The sequence below is a fragment of the Ursus americanus genome, chromosome X, assembly GCF_024610735.1.
Source record: "Ursus americanus isolate L20-20 chromosome X, mUrsAme1.1.p, whole genome shotgun sequence".
In the NCBI taxonomy this organism is placed as follows: Eukaryota; Metazoa; Chordata; class Mammalia; order Carnivora; family Ursidae; genus Ursus; species Ursus americanus.
In genome coordinates, this window is record NC_142164.1 from 95,508,294 (window position 1) to 95,535,075 (window position 26,782).

Below are 26,782 nucleotides of genomic sequence, written 5' to 3' on the forward strand. Positions count from 1 at the left end.
GGTCATTGAATAATAATGGGTCAAGTGCTGTAATGTGAAAATTTATTTTGTCAAGTATTATAGGGTATCACAGAACTTTGTATTCAATTAGATGAGTGGGAGAAGGCTGAATTCTCCAAGGTCAAGGAAGACAAGCCTGTTGGGGTAGAATGGAATACAGAGGGGAGAGTATAGAGCAACCTCCAGGGAACAGACAAACTGAATGCAAATGTCCCTTCTGTCTGGAGCTGTGTGAGCTCCGGAAGCTGGATCACCTCACCTGTCCTTGTCTGCATTATGGTTGTGATTATAGGACCTACAGAACTTTTATAACTTATGTAAGTATAATCCCAGGACCTGCATGCCTTCTTTTTGCGTCAGACACTGCCCCAGTCCCTGAAAGCCTAAAGAGTTAAAAGGCATAGCCACTGGTCTGTAAGAGCTCACAGCTCAAGTGATAGAACTGAGTCTCAGTTTAGGTTTCCTCAAAACAAAGCCTGATCCAACACTTTAATTGCTGGTAGTTTATTTGAAAGCAAACTCAGGAACATGAGAGAGTTGCTAAAGTGAGACGAGGAAGGAGGAAAAGCTAATCAAGAGAACATTGTTGAGTTGATTACTATTAACTGAACCTCAGCCCTGGCCAGGAACCCTCTGAGGAACCCAGTAGAATGCCACTCAGACATGTGCCTCTGAACAATTTATTTTTCTCCCCCCTCCTGTCAACTGAGAGTCATTTCCTGGGCATTAACCCTTTTGCTTCCTCATCCTGAAGCAGAAAACAAGAGCCGTGGCTGGAATTAGAGATGGATTGAGGGTACACGGTGCAAGACACAAAGTCTCTGCTATTCAAAATAAACATTAAAAAAGAGAAGGCAGAAGATAAGAAAGTGGGAATAGAACACATTCTGGAGGGCCTTGAAAGCTAGGCTAAAAGTGTGGAATGTGTATGTCTCCACATTTTCCCCTGTTTCCTAAATCATATGACTTGTTAAGAATGAGGTTACCTCTTTACTGTGAGCTGAAATTGTGAATTGTGAATTTCGCTAATGAGGACTGATTGGGTCCTGAAGATGACTCCATGTAACAAAGAATTTATCACCTGATTTCAACCCAGTGAGCACCTGGTGATACAGGGTGCCTTACTTCCCACCGGATTCTCTCCCATGCTGTCTTTGGGTCACTTAAATATAAAGTTGGGAAAATGTAGACTGGGCTGGGAACAACACATGTTTTGATATATGCTTGATTGTACCTATAAGCACAGTCTCTGCTTTTAATGGATGCCTGGGAATGCTGTCAAGGCTTTCCTCAGCTGGAAAATTAAATGATGAATTACTGATTGTCCTTGGCACATCCCTCTATCCATCTATAGATCTGTGGATCTTTTCCTTTGTTTCCCAACCTGATTCACAAGAGATTATTATTCTGTATTTTAATTCATGACCTTTTGAAACTGAATGAATAAGACATATAATATTGGAATCAGGTCAGCTTGCCCATAAGGTTATTTGACTATTTGAGGTTTTTTTGTCGGTCTCTTATAATCTTTGCATGCTTTTGGTTTTTAATGACTTCACTGTCCTCAAAAGTCATATTCAACTACATATTTTTTTTCCTTCTGACCTACTAGACATTCATATTTAGCTTTGTGAACTTTGTAGAAGCAAGTATAAAGTAATGAAATTTATGATTTAATAAGAAAACAAGCATTGAAGCTGCTGGCATATGATGTTCTCAGCTTTAGTTCTTATATGAAAAGTCTAGGTTAACGTTTATGAAATATTTAAAAACTTTTCTTTTTGATCAGGATTGAGTTTCTTGTCCAGCCAATATAGTGAGATAATTCTTTCTTCTGTGGAACAAATGGACTTTTAATAATAGTTACTTAATATGAAAATGTTACTAAGATTTAATTTGTGCACTTAGTACTGCTTAGAAAAGGCATTCAATGAAAAACAGAGCCAATAGCCATAGAACATTAATAGGCTGTTGGACTTTTCCTTAGTTACTGCAACTGAATGATAGGTAGTAAGACCTTTAATATTTGCAGTAACAATTGCATTCTTCTTTTCCCTAGATTAAGCTTGCTGATTACATTGCATGAAGAAAAATTAATTAGTTTGCTCCAGTGGAGCAGTTAATGTAGCACGAGTGTAACCCATACCCAGTTTCCCTCTGTAACCGACTGATTTGCTCTCCTTCTACCTTTAAATACACAACATTTTCTTGATCACTTCCCAACTTAGAAAAATGTTTAATTAATAGTTAATACTACTTAGAAAGTATAGTGCTAAGAACAAAAACGTTATTAAATTCAAACCATAGTTATTTTTAGGGCTATTTAATTTTTTTATTTTATATTTGACACAATGTTACATTAGTTTCAGGTGTACAACTTAGTGATTTGCCAAGTCTTATACATTCTGCTGTGTTCTGAAGTGTAGCTACCATCTGTCCCGTTACATTGCTATTACAATACCACTGACTGTATTCCTCATGCTCTGCTTTTTATTCCCCCCTGACTTACTCATTCCATAACTGTAGGTCTATTTAAATTTAATATTTTATACTCAGCAATCAAAAGATTGCATATTTATAAAAATTCTTGTAATTAAGATTTAACTAGCGGTATGCACATATCATTGTGTTGTAAGACATTTATTGCTCATCAAAGAACATATATTATTCTGGTAAGGTGCTCTGGGATTTAATTTGAGTATGCATATTACCTGCCCTCTGAGAGCTTCCATCTATTAGAATTCAGGAGCTATTCCAAAGAATCTGAACTGAAAAGATTCAGAATGCAGCTATGTGAATTAATGGAAACCTTCATTTTTATTTTAAAAACAGTATGTATTCACTTTCATATTCTCGTTTAGAATAAAGTTTTACTTATGTCGTATTTAAAACTTTTTTTCCTCATCTTTAATGATCATTGTCTGAAGACAAAATTTTTAGAAGAGGGGATTACTCTCTAATGCCGCCCTTGATTTACCATACCTATTGGTAACTTAATAAAGGAAGACTTTCCCTACCTAGTTCCTTCTATTCTGTCAGAGCTTTTCTTCCTACTTGAACCTATAGGGTTCATTGCAAGTCAGCATTTCCTGGTTAACACCAGCTAGATTTTGTTTTGACCAAATATTACTGAACCCCAGAGAGACAAATATCTGAAAAGGACAGGCCTTATATAGTCATCCTGTAGAATGAAAAAACAGCAACCTTCGGTTTCTCATATCAAAATAATGAAATAATTTGATTACTCTTGTCAAAAATAATATGACAGTGCACTTCCTGAGATACCTGCATTGTATTCATATATACCTCTGAGAGGTCATTGTCACAGGAGGAGTTAGAAATTCATGGTCTCATCCTAGATTTTTAAAAATTGCTGATCACTTGTATGTCTCAAACAATTTGCTAAACTTCTCTGAACTTTAGATTTCTCCACTTTAAAAGAAATTATATTGGCCAGAATTCCAAATTAGTTTGAACTGCATAATGTTCTTTTTCTACACATATCAGCACTATTTTGTTTATCATACTAGCAAGACAAGTTTTAAATTTAAACTTGTGGGTTAAAGTGGGCAGAAGTTCCTGCAGGAAATACAAGGAGGACCTATATGCTAAAAGGCCCTTGGCTTCAGGTAGATGCCAATAGTATTGGGCATTAATAAAATGCCATGTGAATGTGTGTTCTGTGCAACTAAATGCTGGCGTATTGATGTTAGGTTTACTGACAGGTAAATATTCATTCGTCACTGCAACAAATTATAATTGAGCTTTCATTATTAAGCTATTCCAACTAACTAGTATACAAAGAGAAAAGATATTGTCCTTATCCTCATGGGAAAAAGTGGATGTGTGTACACACACACACACACACACACACACTGAATAGGGAAAATACGTATATGCTGTTGGACATCAAGAGTGCTTTTCAGGCAGGTCATGCATTGAACCAAGATTTGTACCGTCAGAAGTTTTGAAGAGGTAGTGGAAACTTAGCTGACATTTAAAGGAGCAGATGAATACGAAGTTTCAGGCAGAGAAGGCATAATGTACAGAGGCCTGAAGGTAAAAGAAAATATCATATTACTTTTGAGAAAACACTTAGGAAGAAGGAGGCACAGAAGAAGCCATATAGTAGTGGGAGCTATCTTCACAATGATTTCATGGCTACTTAGGAGTCTTATGGGTGGTTATTTGTCTTCTAAATCTAATGTGTAGTTCCTGTAACTTCAAAACAAAGTAACAGTATGCGTGATACTACATGTAAATTAGACACTCATTGATCTCCTATAATATAGATTTGCCTTGAAGCTTTCTATATATTTATACCTGCAGTGAGCTCTTTATTGAGCTTGTTGACCTAAATTAACAGCTCGTTCAGCAGAAAGGCAGGTTTGTGACTGGTTGTGAGGGTCCCATCAGATTCAAGATATTATTCTTTTACTGTGAGACCTACTTCTTTGGGAAAGTCTTTATTTCTGTTTGTGTAAAACAGTGACCCAGGCTCTAGGATAGCAGGGGATAAGATGGTAAAATGTCATCTTTATGACAAAGTTGGCAGGAGAATTGATACCGTATTAACTTGCTGTGACAGTGAGCTCTGTGTGTAAGAGAATACACATTCTTTAGCAATAAGGCTAGAGTGCTGCGAGTCTGAACTCTTGAGATACACTGCCTGGGTCTGAATCCTAGCTGTACCACTTAGAAGCTGTGTAACCTTGAGTAAGTTACACTGTGCTTCAGTTTCTTCATCTGTGAGCTGGTGATAATTGTATCCATCTGATAAAATTGATTTGAGGATTAGATGAGTTTATATATGTAAAAGCATTCAGAACAGTACCTACCTGGTAGATACTAAGTGCTTGGCAGCTCTGAACTATTTTCATTAGAATTAATAAGTGACCACAGGTTTAGTTTGCCTGAACAACTGATCAGTAGCTTGAATAACACTAGTGAAGGACTGATTTTCAATTCTGCATATGACACTAATCTGGGAGGGAAGATAAAATCAGGTTGAAAAATTTTTAGGATAGGCTAAACCACTGGGTCAAAACCCACAAAATAGAATTTAACAGGGCTTAGTATCCTCTTAATTGCCTTCTTTATTTTTTTAAATGGCTTCTTATTTAATGTTATCCGTATGTTCTACATTCTCAGTGATGTAAACATGAGTAAGTCCTGGTTCCTCCTCTCCAGAGGAGAGTCACATATACAGAGTTAAGTACAGAAAGGGAAAATTAACATACCGTATGATAAGTATTCTAAAAGTGCTAAATCAACAGAAATGTTGCACAATATAATATAGTGTGGTGTAGTGTTTTGTAGTGTAGTATGATGCTGGAGGAAGTAAAAGTTTCAATCTCCTTTATACTGGCCAAGGATAATCAAGAATCTATGTTTAGTTCCTCATGTCAGATTTTAAGAAAGGCATTGACAGGCTGTAGAACATTCGCAGCTGTGGGAAGAGTGTGAACAAAAGCTTTGTTGGCTTTTGCTCTGCGCCAGGCTCAGAATGAAGAGAATGAGGGGAGGGTTTGTCGTGGCCAAACAGAACTAAGTCAGTATAAAAATCAAATTTCTAAGGTAGGCTCAATGCAAAATGGGATGAGATCTGGAAGAGGTACCACTTGCATAAATGTGAAATGAGTACCTACTCTGGGCGAAGTGTTTTGTTGGGCCTTGATGAATTTAATGAAGAAATCAGAAAAGCTTTGTATCTTAGTATTTACTCTCCTTTGAGGAATACCAGCAAAACTAGGATTGCTAATTAAGAGTTTAATTTAAATTTTGATGCATACTACAAAGGCAAATGTAGGGGTGCTGTAAAAGCAGAAAATAGGGAGCTTTGTTCTCCTGGGGGGAATAAAATAACAGGAGAGTCTCCTTTGCAGATGTGATATCTAAACAAAGATCTGTTTTTGTCCCAGTCCCATGCTTTCTTTGTGATCACAGCATTGTAGTATAGCTTGAAATCTGGCAACGTGATGCCCCCAGCTTTGTTTTTCCTTTTCAACAATTCCTTGGCGATTCGGGGCCTTTTCTGGTTTCACACAAATTTAAGGGCTGTTTGTTCCAGTTCTTCGAAAAACGTCATTGGTATTTTGATCGGGATGGCATTGAAAGTGTAGATTGCTCTGGGTAGCATAGACATTTTAACTGTTTATTCTTCCGATCCATGAGCATGGAATATTTTTCCATCTTTTTGTGTCTTCTTCAATGTCTTTCAGGAGTGATTTGTAGTTTCTAGAATATAGATCCTTTACATCTCTGGTTAAGTTAATTCTGAGATAACATATGATTTTTGGTGCTATTGTAAATGGAATCGATTCCCTAATTTCTCTTTCTTCAGTCTCATTGTTCATGTATAGAAATGCGACTGATTTCTGAGCATTGAGTTTGTGTCCCGCCACGTTACTGAATTGCTCTATAAGTTCTAGTAATTTGGGGGTGGAGTCTTTTGGGTTTTCCATATAGAGTATCATGTCATCTGCGAAGAGAGACAGTTTGACTTCTTCTTTGCCAGTTTGTATACCTTTTATCCATTTTTGTTGTCTGATTGCTGTTGCAAGGACTTCTAGTACTATGTTGAATAATAATGGCGAGAGTGGGTATCCTTGTTGTGTTCCTGATCTAAGGGAAAGGCTTCCAGCTTTTCCCCATTGAGCATGGTACTGGCACAAGAACAGAGACATAGACCAATGGAACAGAATAGAGAACCCAGAAATGGACCCTCGGCTCTTTGGGCAACTAATCTTCGACAGAGCAGGAAAAAACATCCGGTGGAAAAAAGACAGTCTCTTCAATAAATGGTGCTGGGAAAATTGGACAGCTACATGCAAAAGAATGAAACTGGACCACTCTCTCACACCATACACAAAAATAAACTCCAAATGGATGAAAGACCTTGATGTGAGACAGGAATCCATCAGAATCATAGAGGAGAACCTAGGCTTCAACCTCTTTGACATCGGCCACAGCAACTTTTTTCATGACACATCTCCAAAGGCAAGAGAAACAAAAGAAAAAATGAACTTGTGGGACTTCATCAAGATAAAAAGCTTCTGCACAGCCAAGGAAACAGTCAAAAAAACTAAGAGGCAGCCCACAGAATGGGAGAAGATATTTGCAAATGACACTACAGATAAATGACTGGTATCCAAGATCCACAAAGAACTTCTCAAACTCAATACATGAGAAACAAATAATCAAATCAAAAAATGGGCAGAGGATATGAACAGACACTTTTCCAATGAAGACATACAAATGGCTAACAGATGAAAAAATGTTCAAAATCATTAGCCATCAAGGAAATTCAAATTAAAAGCACATTGAGGTACCACCTTACGCCAGTTAGAATGGCAAAAATGGACAAGGCAGGAAACAACAAATGTTGGAGAGGATGTGGAGAAGGGGGATCCCTCTTACACTTTTGGTGGGAATGCAAGTTGGTACAGCCACTTTGGAAAACTGTGTGGAGATCCCTTAAAAAGTTAAAAATTGAGCTACCCTATGATCCAGCAATTGCACTACTGGGTATTTACCCCAAAGATACAGACATAGTGAAGAGAAGGGCCCTATGCACCCCAATGTTCATAGCAGCATTGTCCACAATAGCTAAATCGTGGAAGGAGCCGAGATGCCCTTCAACAGATGACTGGATTAAGAAGATGTGGTCCATATATACAATGGAATATTACTCAGCCATCAGAAAGAACGATTACCCAACATTTGCAGCAACATGGACGGGACTGGAGGAGATTATGCTAAGTGAAATAAGTCAAGCAGAGAAAGACAATTATCATATGGTTTCACTCATTTATGGAACATAAGAAGTAGGAAGATCGGTAGGAGAAGAAAGGGAAGAAGAAAGGGGGGGTAAACAGAAGGGGGAATGAATCACGAGAGACTGTGGACTCTGGGAAACAAACTGAAGGCTTCAGAGGGGAAGGGGGTGGGGGATTGGGATAGGCCGGTGATGGGTATTAAGGAGGGCACATATTGCATGGAGCACTGGGTGTTATATGCAAATAATGAATCATGGAACACTACATAAAAAACTAAGGATATACTGTATGGTGACTAAATAACATAATAAAAAATTATTAAAAAAGATAAAGATCTAAAGGATGAGTTTTGGTACTGGCTTGTGGTGTAGAGGGAGAAAGTGGATTCTTGAAGTGGGGGGGAATACAGGTGAGGATGCAAAGGTGTTCAAGGCAGAGAGAAGCCTGAGCTTAAGTGAACGTGAGAAACGAAGGTTTGGGTGATTGGAATGCCAACTGCCAGAGGAAGAGTGGCGTGGGATTGGGATGCTGAGGTCCATGGGGTTTGGAGCAAGTCATACTCAGTTTTGATCAACTGTGACGATAATGAGAATCAAGACGTGATTTAGTAGGCAGTATAGAAGAGAATGTTCTGTATTTTAACTGTTTTTAATATGAATATACTTAGTTGCATTCTAAATATTAAATGGTTTGCCATATATTTAAGAAGGCAAAGGGTATTGGTGAAAATTGAGGATCTCTCAGAATTAGCCTGTTCATTCAGGAATGCTTCCGTATATATTAACAGTACCTTAGTTTCCCAAATTTTCTCCTAACTGCTGAGGTCATAACCACTTTCTCTTCTTATTCTTTCTTTGCTCCCTTTCCCCACATCATATGAGCAAGGCTGTACACTTCTCTGTGTTTCTAAAACTTCACACATGGAAGAAACACAAGTATTTGATTTATAGCACTCTATTGTAAATTATCATATAAACTGTCATGTTGTTAAAGACCATACCAAGTAGGGATTATGTATGTTTCTTGATTTATTTCTAAAATAAGTAGATTTTTCTTCTTTCCAAATGTAAATCAGATTTTCCTTCACTTCATACTAAAATATGAGAAATTTTCTCACTTTTCTGAGAATTACATTTTAATTTTTATAATTAGTTAAATTTATCTTTTAATGAGAAGAAACTTGATCTTTCTCAAGGGTGAATAGAGATTGAAAATGACAGAAATAATAATATCTTCTGGATCTAATGACATGTTACTTTTCATAGGGTCCATGATTAATATAAAATTAGCAATATGCATGATTTTCCTCTAGTGGGAAAAAATTCATAACTGTTTTTAATGTTGTAACTCACAGCTAGATCAGCAAGCATTTGTGAGTGTCTTCTATGTATGGAGAACTATATTAGTTTTCTTGGGGTAAAAATGAAAATTAAGGAAGGATCCTGTCTTTTAATCTCACAAGAAGGCTCACAGTCGCATTTAAAAAAGATCAATGAACTGTATGTAAATACCTATGTCATAATATAACATATTATGATTTAATGATTCAAATAACAGTTACAATTGCTAATTCCTAATGTTTAATCTTTTTGGTATAGGTGGTACTAGACACAATTTTTTAAGTTAACTTTGCAAATTTGTCTTTATGATGAACCATAATATTCATAAATGCTCATTATTTAGTCAATAATAAGTGTTTTTGGCTGTTAATAGGTTGCCATTTCATTGTTATTTTATAGATAAAGTAAATTTTTAGTTATTTTTGCTTTATTGTCTACCTTAGTTATTGCCACCTTGGATAGATTAAATCAAGTGGAAACCCAAAAGCTTCAGTTTAGCAAAGATCTTCAAATATTGTCCTAAAGGTGTTAAGAACTTGAAATATTGGCCATTTGCATTTCATTGCCTTCTATTCTCTTTCCATTTTCTTAAGAAAATGCTAATAAGAAATGTAATCTTTGCAGGCAGAAAGCAGGGGGAAAAACAGGTAATTTACAAACTGTTTAATAACCCTGTTAGCAATTGAGTGTTGACCATATAAATTCTAAATAATATCATTATTATACCCAGGTTGGCTGTTAAAAAGTCATAAAGGAAAGAAATCTTAGACATCTATTTTCTAGATAAGTATTGGAGTAGAGCTCTTATCATTGCATACTATTTAGTTGGGGAGACAGAGTTTTATTTAATTAAGTGATTCATTAGTGTATTGGATTCCTGCCAGATTATTTCATCATGGTTTGTCAAATGATAATTTCACAAGTGTCAGTGACAATCAAGATGTTGGACATTCGTTTTCTCTTTTCCCATCTCTTGAGTCACAATTCTCAAAGGATGGATATTACGGTGATTCAGTCACACCTTAGACTAACTCTTACATTTACTAATCAGCCTACTTAATTTGAAAAAAAAAAAATCTCATACCCGTAGTACATAAAATAACAAGCGTATTCCTTCCCTGCATTGGCCTCTCATGTTTAGGTCCTTGAGGCATCTAGGACCTAATGGGGCATTTGCTATGTAGGTCCCAAATGGGAGAAAAGTTTCTCTTAGTCACTTCATTACATCAAACAGTCTAGTTAGCACCCATAGTGGGAAGAAGGAAGTACTCGTGTGTTGTGCTTCAGGCAAAGTAGCTAATCTGAGCGCTGTGAAGGATTCGAAGGAAGTGACTTGATGCTTGGTCTTCACAGTGACTGACTTAATTGTCTTCTTGCATCACAGAACATGTCCAATTTGTTCACATGTATAAGCTCTATTACTTTAAGGGAGCAATTTTTGAATAAGAATTCAGCTGCCTATATTATACTTGTCCTGTCCACACCCATTAATACTGTGTTTTATTTATTTATTTTTCTATGTTTCCTTGTTTCTTTTTCATTATTTTTTTAATTGAAGTGTAATTAACATACACTGTTGTATTAGTTTCAGATATACAATGTAATAAAACATTTTATACATTTCTCAGTGCTCATCAAGATAAGTGTGCTCTTTGTCCCTTTTGTCTATTCCACCCATTTCCCCAACCACTTCCCTCTGTCAACCACCAATTTGTTCTCTGTATTTGTCTTTTTTTTGTCTCTTTTATTTTGTTCATTTGTTTGGTTTTAAATTCCACATGTGAGTGAAATCGTATGTCTGATTTATTTCACTTAGCATTATTCTCTCTAGCTCCATCCATGTTTTCGCAAGTGGAAATATTTCTTTTTTAGTGGCTCAGCTTTTTATTTTGGTGTAGTCCCAGTAATTTAATTTCTTTTCCTATACGTAGTAATATATATATGAATACGGTAACATGTACATACAGTATGCATATGATCATATGTACATATATGTGTATATAGTATGCGTGTGTATACATATATGTACATGTGTACATATATATACACACATACATACATACCACATCTTTATCCATTCATCTATCAATGGATACTAGGGTTGCTTCTATATCTTGCCTATTATAAATGCTGCTGTAAACACAGGGGTGCATATATCTTTTCAAATTAGTATTTTAATTTCTTTGGGTAAATAACCAGTAGTAGAATTACTGGATCGTATGGTTATTCCATTTTTAACTTTCTGAGGAACCTCCATACTGTTTTCCACAGTGGCTGCAGCAGGTTTGCATTCCCACCAACAGTGCGTGAGACTTTTTGGCCATCTGTATGTCTTCTTTGGAAAAATGTCTATTCAGGTCCTCTGCCTATTTTATAATGGGATTATTTGTGGGTTTTTTTTGGTGTTGAGTTTTATAAGTTCTTTATGAATTTTGGATATTAACCGCTTATCGGGTATGTCATTTGCAAACATCTTCTCCTATTCAGTAGGTTGCCAATAGTTTAATTTTGCCTTTTTGTTCCCTTGCCAGAGGATGCATATATAGGAAAATGTTTCTGTGGCTGAGGCTTATGTTAAGGAAATAACTGCCTATGATTCCTTCTATGAATCTTATGGTTTTAGGTCTCATATTCAGGTATTTAATCCATTTTGAGTTTATTTTTGTGTGTGGTATGAGAAAGTGGTCTAGTTTCATTCTTTTGCATGTAGCTGTCCGGTTTTCCTGACACCATTTGTTGAAGAGACTGTCTTTTCCCCATCATATATATTCTTGCCTTGTTTGTTGTAGATTAATTGGCCATAAAAGTTTGGGTTTATTTCTGGACTCTCTGTCCCATTGATATTTGTGTCTATTTTTGTGCCAGTACCGTATTGCTTTGATTACTGTAGCTTTGTAGTGTATTTTGAAATCTGGGATTGTGGTAATTCCAGCTTTGCTCTTCTTTTTCAGGAGTGCTTTGGTTATTTGGAGCCTTTCGTGGTTCCATACAAATTTTAGGATTGTTTTAGTGCTGTAAAAAAATGTTGGTATTTTGATAGAGATCACATTAAATCTGTAGATTGCTTTGGGTAGTATGGATGTTATAACAATATCAGTTCTTCCAGTCCATGAGCATGGAATTCCATTTGTGTAATCTTCAATTTCCTTTATGTTAATAAGAGAGAGAATAAAAACCATACAATCATCTCAATAGTTGCAGAAAAAGCATTTGACAAAGTACAATATCCATTCTTGAAAAAAAAAACTCTCAACAAAAAGTGAGTTTAGAAGGAATATACCTCAACACAGTAGAGGCCATATATGAAAAACTCACAGCTAACATCATACCAAATGGTGAAAAAATGAGAGCTTTTCCTCTAAGGTAAGGAACGATAACAAGGATATCTGCTCTCCGCTTTTATTCAATACAGTAGTGGAAGTCCTAGCCACAACAAAGAGATAAGAAAAAGAAAAAAAGGCAATCCAAATTGGTAGGGAAGAAGTAAAACGTTCACTAATTGCTGATGACATGATACCATATACAGAAAACCCTAAAGACTCCACCAAGAAGCTATTAGAACTGATAAATGAATTCAGGGAAGTTGTAGGATACAAAATCAATATACGAAAATTTGTTGCATTTCTATGCACTAATAATGAAGTAGCAGAGACATTAAGAAAACAATCCCATTTACCATTGCCCCCCAAAGAATAGAATACCTAGGAATAAACTTAACCAAAGAGGTAAAAGATTCTGAAAACTGATAGTCTGTTTTAAACCATGGGTTGGTAGCTACTTGATTTACCTCATAACATCCTTCATTGTTTGAGTGATCAGTCTTAATTTTTCTTAAATGATACATTTAAGGCATGGGTTTACCTAACCCTAAGACTCTTTTCAACATGTGTATTCTAAAGTTGTATAGATTTAGTTGTTAAAATCACAATCATTGAGCCTGGGTTCAAACTCTGGCTGATTCTGCTATTTTATGTAAATTTGTTAAACTCTGGTCCTCAGTGTGCTTAATTGTATAACACGATTAATAACTCCAGTGTCAGAATTTTCCTTTAAGGATAAAAATGAAACATGTTATATTTGCTATTGTGCTTAGCACATAATAAATTCCCAACAAATGGTAACTTTTTCTAGTATTAAAAGCTCTTCAAAGCTTAAATGCAGCTGTATGCGTTTGTGTCACCTAACCAGTCACCTTCTCTATTTTTTTCTGGGCCGCTACTGTCCTCTCAGACTTTAGTCTGCATTAGAATTATCTGGAGAGATGGTTAAAACAGATTCCTAGGCCTCACCCTCAGAGATTTTGATTTAGTAGTTCTGGGAAGTGAGGTCAAAATTCTCTTTCCAACAAGCTCACAGATAAGGCTGATGCTTCTTGTTCTCCAGCCATAGTTGAGTAGCTCTGCCCTAGAGCAGTGGTAGAAAATTGGCTAATTGTGAGAATACCCCAGGAAGCTTCTAAAAATATATAAATTTCCCAAATATACTGAATAAAAAATTCTCAAACATCGGTGTCCATCAGAACCATGTGGAGGGCTTGTTAAAACCCGGATTACTGGGTCTGACCCCTAGAGTTATGGATCAGCGAGATTTGGGGATGGACCAGAGATTCTGTATTTCTAACAAGTTCCCAGGTAATGCTGATGCTGATCTCAACACACAGTTTGAGAAACAGCCTGCCTTCGACCACTGCTTCTTAACTCATTTTTGGATCCGTTTGAGATTTTGCTGGGTATTGTAGATCTTTAAAAAAAAAAAAAGAACAACATAGTTTGCATACATTTTCCAGTTTTCATGTATCCCCGGAAGCCCATCCATGATTTGTATATGGAATCTTACTGTCTTTAGGTAGAACCTTGGAGTAACATAGCCCAGGTTAGGAACGCAACCCCGTGGAGCTATTTGAAACGGTGTCTAAACATATCCATATTTTTTTACCCAAAAGACTTTTTACCCCTACCAATATACCAGACCAAAACATGTTAGTATCTGTATAAAGAGAAATAGTTTTCAATCTAAAAATTAAGATTGATTGTCACCATTTGTTAGAATACAATTTGTAGATTTGGTGAAAGAAGTAGGTAATTCCAAAAATATTTTTAAGTAATAATTTTAAGATTTTATAAATTCGTGTTTGTGTTGTCTACTCATCTCTTATTTTACACTCTTTGAAGCTAGCTCTGTGTTGTTTCTTTCTCTTGGAGGCAAACTTTTTCAGGCTACAGAATTATATAGCCTATTAACTTAAGTAGAAAACAACCTTGAAAATCTTAGACTATATTACTTACATTATATGATTATATTATTTATACAGATCATGATCACAGTGAGAGATTGCTTTGTAAATAACTACATTATTACTTTAAACACTTATGAAATTATGAATATATTGAGGAAAGTTTTTTTTAAATAGAAATAAAAAAGCACTGCCTCACTTGGTCCAATAATAGAAACACGAGTATATTCACATGCTTTTATTTCTGAAAGTACATTTGTGGCTTATAGCCAAGAATCCACTTCATTGAAGGGAGCATTTGACAGGCGGTATTGAAGTTGTAAACACTTTGAACTCATTACAGTGTCTCACCATAGGAACTGTACTGTCATTGAGGACTCCCTGTCTGCAAAACCATCATTTCAACAATTATTTTTACCTTTGCCTGGACATATTTCTTTGTACTTTAAGGCATTTCAAAAGACAAGAGAAAGATGGAAGCTAAGGTGGCTATAGGGATTTCCTGAGTTCTGTGAGTGCTATGTTGATACAGAGCAAGATCAGAAACTTGGATATATATGTTTCAACTTAGAATGTTGGTTGATCATCATGATAATAAAGAATTTTCATGAGGGTGAACATTTGAAGTTACAAAAACAATTGTAGGGTTACTCATTCATGGGCTGAACAAACGTTTTTCTTCTAACTTTTCTTTCTTGCCAACTACATTTTAGACCAAAGACGACTGAGATTGCTACCTCTAATACATTATGAAACAAAGCTAATGAAGAGTGATTGTTAACCTACACTAGACCTCATTGAAATTCACATACATACAGGGCTCATGCAGGTACCATCACTGCATGAAACAGCCAAGTTTCATGGCTGTGTCCACATGGATCTGGAAAACTTGACCCACGGTCACACGTGGCACATCTCTATTAGTTCCCTGCTCTTAATGAGCCAGTGATCTGGATGGGAATCTATTCTAAATTCTGACATGTTTTAGGAAGAAAAATAATGATTTGGAGACTGGTAATGTTCATCCAGATAAGAGATGATTATATCCCAAAGTAGGGTAGTGACATGGTAGATGGAGAAGATTGAGTGGGTTGGAGAGGATTGATAGATGGGACTTAATGAATGATTTGGTATGACTGAGTAGGGAGGTGAAGTATGCCAGGATTTCTATGCTAATATTCTAGGCAAGTGAGTAGGAAACCCAGGTGGAATAAGGTTTGGGGAGGAGGTAGAGGGAATGAGTTCAGTCGATAGGTCTCATTTAATATGGGTGTGATAAAATGTCTACTTGGCCATTGTGTATATGAATATGAAGCTTAGGGAGATTTTGGCTGATAAATACACAGAGAGTAGATAATCTTTAGCATAATTAGCAGTTGAACCCATGGAAGAATATGTCTGAGAAGATGATATGAAAATCATACAGCCCCAGGGAGACCAAGAAGGATAGGACACAGAGGTAGGGGGTTGATCATGAAATGAGTACTTAAGTACTAAATGCCACCAAAAAATTGACTAAGATATTGATTAGAATCATTTATTGGAGTCAGCATGTTGGAAGTTTTGGTGACATTCCAAAGAGCAACTTTAGCAGAATAGGGAAAAATTATGAGAATAGATTGTCCTTTCTAGAAGATACTTGCTGAAAAGATTAAGAAATGGGTTGTAGCGTAGAGGAGAGCTGAATAGCTCTGAGACATTTTTAAGCTTTCAGAGAGGGTTTAAAGATGGAGATGTGGGCCTTAAATTGATTTGGTGTGTTTATGAAGGCAGGGTGAATTGTCTGTCTTACCACTCCCTGTCCTGTGCCTAGTGGGTGCATGGCACATATTTTATTGCCCTGTATATACCATGCATAGTGTGAGGCACTAGAGGAAACACAGTGCCTATCCCCACCGAACAAGCTGGAGTAAGGAGACTCACTACTCCGTAAATACTTTATACAGTTGTGATTGGTATTACCTAAGAGAAGTACAAGGTACTATGACAGCTTATCGTAGATAGAAGCTATCTTCATCTTGCGGGAACATGGAGAGCTTTGCAGAGAAAGTAATGTTCAGTGTGTCATTTCACTTCATTACTGAGGTCAAAATGGAATTGTTCCATTCTTCACAAACTAAACATATTCAACAGAATCTTTTAAAACTCTGTGCTTTCCTCTCTTGGACAGATCTCTGGCATTCAGGAGAATTGGAGCTTGCATTTACTACTTCAGGGCCAACAACATTCTAACCCTCGAGGGTAGACTTTTAACCAGAAAGGATAAAAAATAAGGGCCACTTCTAGATTTTGGCTTAACTATCAGTGTCCCTAATAGCTATAATAAAATAATAGTTTAAATTTATACCTCTGTGATTTTTTGATTACTTCATGCTCATGGTTTATTTGGGACATAATGCTAGGAAAGATGAATTGGAGAGTGGGGAAGTGAGACAAGGAAGGGAAAGGAAGCCAGTAAAGAGTGTATTTTAAGAGGTACTGTGGTGGGCACCTGGGGCTCAGTCCCATTGGTGAATTGTGGGAAACAGTGTGGGACACTGACCTCAGAATTATTTTATGAAGAGATGAGGAAGCTGGGGAATTTATACCTCCATTTTTGGTGGTCATTGGTTGAGGGATCCTGGTAGAGGGCATGCATTCAGTTGTTGGCGTTTGTGGTCTGTCATGTGCATTCAGGAAGAATGGACTCCAGTGGGCAAAGAGATGTAGGAGCTGGCAGGTGGAAGCTGGATTAGCATGCCCTGGAATGCTAAAGACTGAAGCAAGACAGACAGGGTACCATTAGCATGGTTTGACTCTCTGTTTTGACATTTATACTAGCAGTATGACCTTGCGTAATTTACATATCCTCTCTGAGCCTCAGGTTCTTCATCTGTAAAATGGGGATGATAATGTTAACTGCATCATGGGATTATAATGATAATTAAATGAATTATTAAATCTATCAGGTTTACAGATGAGAAAATGGAAGCTCAGAAAAGGTTACTTATCCAGTATCACATGGATTTTTTTTTTAAAGATTTTATTTATTTATTTATTTGACAGAGGTAGAGACAGCCAGCGAGAGAGGGAACACAAGCAGGGGGAGTGGGAGAGGAAGAAGCAGGCTCCCAGCAGAAGAGCCTGACGTGGGGCTCGATCCCAGAACACGGGGATCACGCCCTGAGCCAAAGGCAGACGCTTAACAACTGAGCCACCCAGGCGCCCCACATGGATTCCTTGAGCTTTGATTCTTTCCCTTCGCCTATTTATCTTATGTCCACTGCTCAGTGTCTTTCTTGCTGGTGTCCTTATAAGTTTGTCCCTACTTTAATAGTGTTTGGGTGTAATTCTTGAATCCTTTTTCCCATTTACTCCCTTTCTTAACCCATGGGATTGTCCTGACAAGCTACTCAGCTGGGTGTGAGAATATTTCCACACCCTTTCCAATATTTCAGACTGTGGTCTTGCCCACTGCTAAAATTATATTATTACCTCCAAGTCTTCTCTGCCTACCAGCTATTCTCCTTATCTATGAGATGTCATGAGCAATGATATTTGCATTTTCTCCATAATATTGACGTTGGCACCTGATCACTTGTCCTACTCCTTGTTCTAATGGAATCCTTAGGCTTTTCTGACCTATGCTGATTCTGTTGGTGTTCACATTCTGATGGGAACAAAGAATCTTTAATAAAATACAGTTGACCCTTGAACAATACAGGGTTAGGGCTGTTGACCCCCTCATGCAGTTCATAATCTGTGCATAACTTTTGACTCCTCCAAAGCTTAATTGCTAATAGCCTCCTGTTGATTGGAAGCCTTACTCATAACTTGGACAGTTGATTAACACGTATTTTATATATGTATTATATACTGTATTCTTAAAGTAAGCTAGATAAAAGAAAATGTTATTAAGAAAATAATAAGGAAGAGAAAATATATTTATGTACTGTATTTATATAAAAAATCTGTGTATATGTAGACACAGTTCAAACCTGTGTTGTTCGAGGGTCAAATGTATTGGCTCTCTCTTAGAATTGAATAAATGTATTATTCTTTTCTCTTGAAAAAACTAAAAGATAATTTGATTGTGTCATAATTGTGGTATGATGTAAGCCAGAAGGAGTAGCAAAAGTACTGGAATGGAGAGTTCTATTACTAAAAGGCGGTAGATGGTAGCCACCCAGCTGGGTCATCATGCTGGTCTGAGAGTGGCCAGGCACAGTAGGCTTAGCTAGAGCATCAAAGACCAGGGCATTGAACAGATCATTGGTTGGGGTTGAGTCCGATCAAGAGAGGGGTCACTTGACACGGAATGAGTTCTAAAAATGTAGTAGCATAGAATTGAAGGGGCTTCAACGTGGGCTTGACACGTTTATTTTGAAAGTTCTGGGCTAGTCATCTTTTAAGAAGTTTTATTGAGATATAATTCACATATCATTCATAATTCACCTATTTAAAATGTAGAATTCATTGTTTTTACTATATTCACAGTACTATGCAACCAAATCTTTTGTGGGTGTTCTACCTATTGGAGATATAGTAAATACATGAACTTCTCTCTCGTGCACTTCTGTACAAATATAGAAGGGTTTGCATGCAGTTTCAGAGGATTAACGGGCCCCTCTAAAACCCATCATTTTGCCCAGTATTACTATGCTTTTAGCCAAACTTTATGTATATTGAAGGGGCCATTCTTTCTGGTTTTACAATCTAGCAGACATGTAAAGTGGTTGAAAATACTGTAGATTCATGATAATCAACTTGGGTGATGATATCCCATTAAGGAAAACAATATATATGATAAATCTGGCTCCCATTATTTTAGGATTTATTATTTGGAAGAGGGAAAAAAGGCTTTGGTATCTTTAGAGTGGGTGACAAGTATTTGAAAAAAATATGAGATTTTTGAAAATCTGGAGGCCAATTGTAGATATTTAGATACTACATTTAGTCTACGGCCATACCACCCTGAACACGCTCGATCTCGTCTGATCTTGGAAGCTAAGTAGGGTCGGGCCTGGTTAGTACTTGGATGGGAGACTGCGTGGGAATACCGGGTGCTGTAGGCTTTTCTCCTTAGATACTACATTGATCATTGCATGAAGACTTATTTTGACCTAGAAATGTCAGTGCTGTTGCCTTACAAAGAATCATGATTCTTTATTGTATCATTTTATTTTAAAAAGTGAAATAAATATAGTAGCAATATTTGTACAGTGAATTTTAAGAAGAAATTTTTTTTCTTAATTATAATTATTACCAATTCTGTTACACTAGGACATTGAGCATAGAGCACCAGTCTCTTTCTTAACACATACAAGAATTATTTTTTTAAAATATTTTATTTATTTATTTGAGGGAGAGCAGGAGAGCACAAGCAGGGGGAACAGCAGGCAGAGGGAGAGGGAGAAGCAGGCTCCCCACTGTGCAGAGAGCCCAATGTGGGGCTTGATCCCAGGACCGTGGGGCTTGATCCCAGGACCCTGGGATCATTACCTGAGCCAAAGGCAGACACTTAACCAACTGAGCCACCCGGGCGCCCACGAGAATTATTTTTTAAGGGCTATCAAATATACTAATGTGTCTCTGCACACACATGTACACATACACATGTACCCATGCAGATGCTCCTACAAACCCTCGCACAAGAGCATCATCTACTAAAAAAGCCCAAGTTTTAGAATCAGACAGAACTTGGTTTGAACCTCGGAGCATCTATTTAGTCACTGTGTGATGTAAGGCATGCTATAGAAACACTTGGGAATTCATTGCTAACCTTGTGATCATAAGTCTTACCAGCAAGATGATGAAAAGGATCAGAAATAATGTGTGATTATAACTTAAAACGCTATGCTAGATATGGTAAGAGATCAAGAGGTAGTGAATGCACACACACAATTGTCTAGGTAGAAAGTCTAAGATTTTATCCCCTGGAGAAAATGAGATTTGAGGCAAAATCTAATGCCATAGACTTTATGCTTTTCTGTTATTTGGTTCTTTTAATAATTATATATTACCCTGCTATAATAATAATAATAATAATAATAATAATAATAATAACAAAAATAATAACAGACTAAGTAAGAAAGTGGAAATTCCCCTCAAGTCCCTACTCCCAGAAATAAATAGTTAATATTTGGTAATAATGTTATCTCTCTCTTGTATATTCATGTAAAGATATTTCTCTTTCTTCTGACTTTTGAGAAATACTGATTCTTCTGTCTTTCACAGATACCTTAAATCTCTCCCTTTTAGTAAGCCCCTTCTCTTTTAACATAAAACCAATCCCTTCTCAGTACCATCCTCCCAGTCCAAGGCAAATCAGGATAGGCTAGCTTATATGTTTATAACAAAAATCCTGATGTCCTAGGGACTGAAAACAGTGGAGTATTTCCTCACCAACCTTCATGTCATTGTGGGCTGGTAGGGCTTTCAGTTCATTGTGGTCTCTGTGAAGACTCAGATTGATGGAGAGGTCATCTTAAGACAAACATTGAGAACATGTTTAACCGTGTGATAGTTCATAAAACTTCTGGGTAGAAGTGGCACATGTCACTTGTGTTGACATTTCGTTTGATGCAGCAAGTCATGTGGCCACAACTAAGTTCAAGTGGGCAGAGTAAAAGATGCTTTCAAGAGCTACAGTGAAATAATGGAACTTCAGTGAATAGACTTAGTGATGACCAGATCCTTTAATGCAGGGATTCTCATACTTGAGCATGCATCAGAATAACGTAGATGTTGATTAAAACACAGAATGTTGGGCCACATGCCCAGAGTTTCTAATCCTATAGGTCTAAAGCAGGACCAGATAAGTTGCCTTTTTAGCAAATTCCCGGTGATGCTGATGCTTTGGGTCTGGGGACCACACTATGAGAACCACTGTCCTATTTAAAAGCACTCCTCATATTATTCCCCCATTTAAATACTTCAACAGTGTCACTTAAACTGTCCACGATCACATGTCAATCACATATTTCTCAATTTTCCAAATTTATCTGAATATTTATCTCAGTGTCCAACCTTCAGTTTATCATCTCCTGAAATATCTCTAGGCTTTCTCTTCCCCTGGCGTAGTTTAATTAATGTGTCCTCCAAAGAGATCTTTTCTGAATTGTTCTAGCTTGAAATATTCCCTGTGCCTTTTGCAGAGTAGCTCATACCTTTCCACTGGAAGCGATCACGTGTCGTGTATTCTGGAAATCCCGTACTTGTGTTTCCTCTCCCATCTTGATAGGCTGCTTTAAGGCACCATCTGTCTTACAGCAGTTTACACAAAGTGAGTGTTGAAACACTTAAGGTGTTATTTTTCTTTTCTTCATTTCTGATTCTGACCTATTCAGGTAAGCGGAGACTCAGCCGTATGACCAAGTTCAAATCACCACCCTTGTCTGAGAAGCTGTATGAGTGATAGCACAGCACAGGTCCTGGAGCTAGACTGCCTGGTTCAAAGCCACCTTAACCACTTTTTAGCTGTGTTGAATTTGCAAATGTCTTAATATCCCTCTGGCTCCTTTGCCTCATTGAGAAAATGAAGGTGACAATTATATTAATGCCATAGAGCTCTAATGAGGGCTAAATGAATTGTTTGAATTGAAATATTTAGAGCAGAGCCTGGGGAGTTGTGAGCACCCAGTTACTGTTAGCCATTATCATTGCCGAATATCGGGAATGTGTCCTCTGTACCAAATTTCCCTATTACCTATTGCCCTGTAATCCCTGGAAAGCTGACTTCTCCCTCATTCCTTCTATCAAAACTGTTTTCTCAACGGTCACTAATTAAATTATAATTGAACTTATAATTTTACACCCCTCCTTGTGAGAGATTTACGTCTATGAATTTGGGACAGCTTATCAATATGACATTCCTTCTGTCTCTATCTTCCTCTCTATTTCTGTCCACATCTCTTCCTGTATCTGATCTATCATCTACTTCTGTATCATAGTTCTTATTCTGCTCTGTTGACTAGCCTTCTTTATGTTACTGTGGATGTTTTCTAAATCCTCTCTTATCCTCTGTATGTTCTCCTGTCTGTGGAAGCTTCCATTCTCTTAGTTTCACTTCCATGCCATTGACATTCAAATCAACATTACCAATTCTCCTCTCTCTTACCAGCAGTGTAAGAAAAGAAACTTGGTCAGTTTGCTAAAACAGCCGGTATTTAATGTGAGCTTATTACGTGCCAGACACGTTACCTGCAATTTCTTATTGAAGCCTTTTAACCGTGTTAAGGGTAGACACTGTTAATCCACGTGTACTGGATAGAAGCGAGGTCTTGAGGAAAGATAAAGGACTTTTCCCATACCATACAGATACCCAGTAGGAAGTGGAGACTGGATTTGGATCCAAGAGTGTTTGACTTCGGAGCCCGAACACTTTATTATTTTAGAATATCTGCATAGATTCTTTCCCTTCATCAATGACTAATGATTTTAAGAGCAGGAATGATTGTCTGAGATAAAGTCCATCACCCCAAATCAAGCTCATGTTTATTCTTTTTTTTTTAAAGATTTTATTTATTTGAGAGAGATTAAAAGAGAAAGAGGGAGAGAGCACGAGCGGGGGGGGGGGGCAGAGTGAGAGGGAGAAGCAGGCTCCCCGCTAAGCAGGGAGCCTCATGCAGGACTCAATCCCAGGACCCTGGAATCATGACCTGAGCTGAGGGCAGATGCTTCACTGACTGAGCCACCCAGGTGCCCAAGCTCATGTTTATTCTTGTATCAGTGACATTATTGGGTACCCAGAAGACAAAGTTCAAACTTCTAACCAAGTCATTGAAAGCCTTTTATGATCTTGGCTTAATCAGATTTATTTCTCAGTTTTGCCCACATTTTACTTGAGCTCAAATAAAATTGACTTAATTTCAATTTCTGAAAGGTCTCCAAGGTTTCACTTCTCTAGGCCCAATTTAAGCAGTTATTAACTCCATGTGATACCTGTACTGACTTTCCTACCTATGGTTTAATTTTCCTAAAGTTCTTGTTATATCAGATGCCTGATCAAATATTTTGACTTCTGATATTCCTACTGCTGGACCTCATTCCTCCTCTTTTTCTACTAATGGCTGAAAATTTTCTCTTCGTTCCATATGCAAGTCTATTCAATATATTGCCTCCAAACTGTTACTGAAGCACTGGTTTAATCATGTGGCTTCTCTTTTCAAAAATATATAGTGGTATTCCATTACCTATATTAAAAATTCCAAACTTAGTAGTTACAAATATTTTTCATTGTCTTTCTAGCCTCTATCCTTTTTTCTAGGCTTATCTGTTACTACTCTTAAGCATTATTCACAGGCAGGCTTCTTACCATTTCACATATACGGGTATCTTTAAAAAGTTTTTTAAAATTTAAATTGAGATATAATTGATATATAATATATTAGCTTCAGGTGTACAATGTAATGATTCAATACTTGTATATACTGCAAAGTGAACACTACAGTAAGTCTAGTTAACATCCATCACCTCACATAGTTACAATTGTGTGTGTGTGTGCGTGTGTTTGTGATGAGAACTAATTGTCAAACGCAATTTAACTTTTCTCTTGTCTGGGACGCCCTTCTTCTATCCTACAACTCTAAAACTTGATCCTGTTCATGCACTTCATCTTTTCCATGAAACCTCAAAATACTTTTGGGGCCTACTTTGGTCTTCTCTGATACATTTTAACTATCATGGGTTGAATCAGATATTTGCACATTTGTTTCAAACCTCTTGAAATTTTAACATGTGTACGTGATGACTGAGGTTTCCCAAAGCCAAATATGATTTAACCAGCTACACCTTCAGTCAGAATGTTAAGTGTGGGTCCAGGACTATGTTCATATAGAGCAGAGGCTGTGCTGTACGTACTTTTGTTTTGCCATTGTGCCCAGAAAATTGTTTACTATAGAGTAGGTACTATGATGAATGTTTAAAAAATGTTGATTGGCTTGCTAAAATGACTTGCCTGTCCTAGATAGAAAAGTTAAGTGAATGGCACACTTACTTAATTACTGAAGAAATAACCAGAAAATATAATTTTCTGAGCTCCTTAGAATGAAAAGTACTTTGTGAGAGATTACCACAAAGATACAACTCTTCCTCTTAATAATTATGATCCTCTGTTAAACTTGAAATACTTCTTTTTAGCAGGAACTGAAAGAAAGGGGATCTGCCGGGATGATGTTTGAAACTAGTGGAAATGTTAAAGGTGGATTTTTTTTTTTTGAGGAATTACGTTAAGAGATAGAACGATACCATAAATGCTCTTGGAGAATCATTCAGCATGCAAAGCTATCACAGATCAGTTTTTGAAATGAGATGGAATGTAAATATATAGACAAGTGAGCCAAAATACTCATTAAAAAAGTTGAAGTGCTAGATTCATGCTTGAGCTTGTGCCAGAAGACTAAGTATTTGGCACATCTAGTTTCCCCTATAACAGCGCTTGCTACAAAGTATTGAGTTTACCTGCTTACATGTGTGTCTCTTTTGCTAGAATCTAAGCTCCATAAAGAAATTATCTATTGAGTCTTTTGTTCGCAGTTGTGCCCTAGCACTTACTTCAGCACCTAGAAAATGGCAGGCATTTGGTAAATACTTCTTTTTTTTTTTTTGAATTTATTTTTTTTTATTATTTTTTTTATAATGATTTTTTATTATGTTAGTCACCATACAGTACATCCCCGGTTTTCGATGTAAGGCTCGATGATTCATTAGTTGTGTATAACACCCAGTGCACCATGCAATATGTGCCCTCCTTACTACCCATCACCGGTCTATCCCATTCCCCCACCCCCCTCCCCTCTGTAGCCCTCAGTTTGTTTCTCAAACTCAATACACGAGAAACAAATAAACAAATCAAAAAATGGGCAGAAGATATGAACAGACACTTTTCCAATGAAGACATACAAATGGCTAACAGACACATGAAAAAATGTTCAAAATCATTAGTCATCAAGGAAATTCAAATCAAAACCACACTGAGATACCACCTTACGCCAGTTAGAATGGCAAAAATAGACAAGGCAAGAAACAACAGTTGTTGGAGAGGATGTGGAGAAAGGGGATCCCTCCTACATTGTTGGTGGGAATGCAAGTTGGTACAGCCACTCTGGAAAACCATGTGGAGGTCCCTTAAAAAGTTAAAAATTGAGCTACCCTATGATCCAGCCATTGCGCTACTGGGTGTTTACCCCAAAGATACAGACGTAGTGAAGAGAAGGGCCATATGCACCCCAATGTTCATAGCAGCAATGTCCACAATAGCTAAATCGTGGAAGGAGCCGAGATGCCCTGCAACAGATGATTGGATTAAGAAGTTGTGGTCCATATATACAATGGAATATTACTCAGCAATCAGAAAGAATGAGTTCTCAACATTTGCTACAACATGGACGGCACTGGAGGAGATAATGCTTAGTGAAATAAGTCAAACAGAGAAAAACAACTATCATATGATTTCTCTCATCTATGGAACATAAGAACTAGAATGATCAGTAGGGGAAGAAAGGGATAAAGAAAGGGGGGTAATCAGAAGGGGGAATGAAACTATGAGAAACAAACTGGTAAATACTTCTTGAGTGAATAAATAAGTAAAAGGATTTCAGTTTGGTAAAAAATCAAAGTGGACTATCAAAGTATTTAGGTAATTATGGTCAAGGTCAGGCTTTCTGCAATTTAAGAACTGGAGAAAGGGAAGGGAGATGAAAAATGACGAAAGAAAGCTAAGAAAGCTAAGAATAAACAGTTTCAACAATTTCATTTTTATTCTTAAAGTTTCCCTGAATTCATCTCTGTAGAGTTCTTTATTCCATCTACTTCACAGATTTTTTTTTTTAAAGAGGAGTAAATCAAATACCGTATTTGGAAAAGAGACAATGCATAGTTCAAGCCAATGTATCAAGCAGTGCAGAACACCTAGTGCGATGACAGGTATCAAAGCATTCTCTTGCTGAATCCCTCTGCCAATCTCAAGTATTCTGGGAGCAGATCCCATCTTATACTAGTCAGGTCTAATTATTGAAGGTGATAGTACCCGTAAGTTCCCTCTTACGTTGAACAAGCATCTGTATCTTTGTTAACATTCACACTTTGATATTACTTCTATTTAGAGGAACCACAATTGCCTTCCACTATTCCAAGAGTCATTATGTTTCCACCATCTCATTGTAAGAAGTGGGGAAAGGGAAGGAGATTTAAAAATGATGAAACCAGGGGGCGCCTGGGTGGCACAGCGGTTAAGCGTCTGCCCTCAGCTCAGGGCCTGATCCCGGCGTTACGGGATCGAGCCCCACGTCAGGCTCTTCCCCTATGAGCCTGCTTCTTTCTCTCCCACTCCTCCTGCTTGTGTTCCCTCTCTTGCTGGCTGTCTCTATCTCTGTCGAATAAATAAATAAAATCTTAAAAAAAAAATAAAAATGATGAAACCAAGCCAAGAATGCTAAGAATAAACAATTTCA

General features: G+C 37.1%; 1 protein-coding gene and 1 non-coding gene across 12 annotated transcripts in view; both read left to right on the forward strand.

The window, feature by feature from the left end:
- Nucleotides 1-26,782, forward strand: part of DMD (dystrophin) — a 2,097,152-nt gene that overhangs the window by 538,443 nt on the left and 1,531,927 nt on the right. The window lies entirely within an intron of this gene.
- LOC123787596 (5S ribosomal RNA) lies at nucleotides 19,287-19,405 on the forward strand. The gene has a single exon (XR_006778293.1). It is a non-coding gene; the product is annotated as a 5S ribosomal RNA (ribosomal RNA).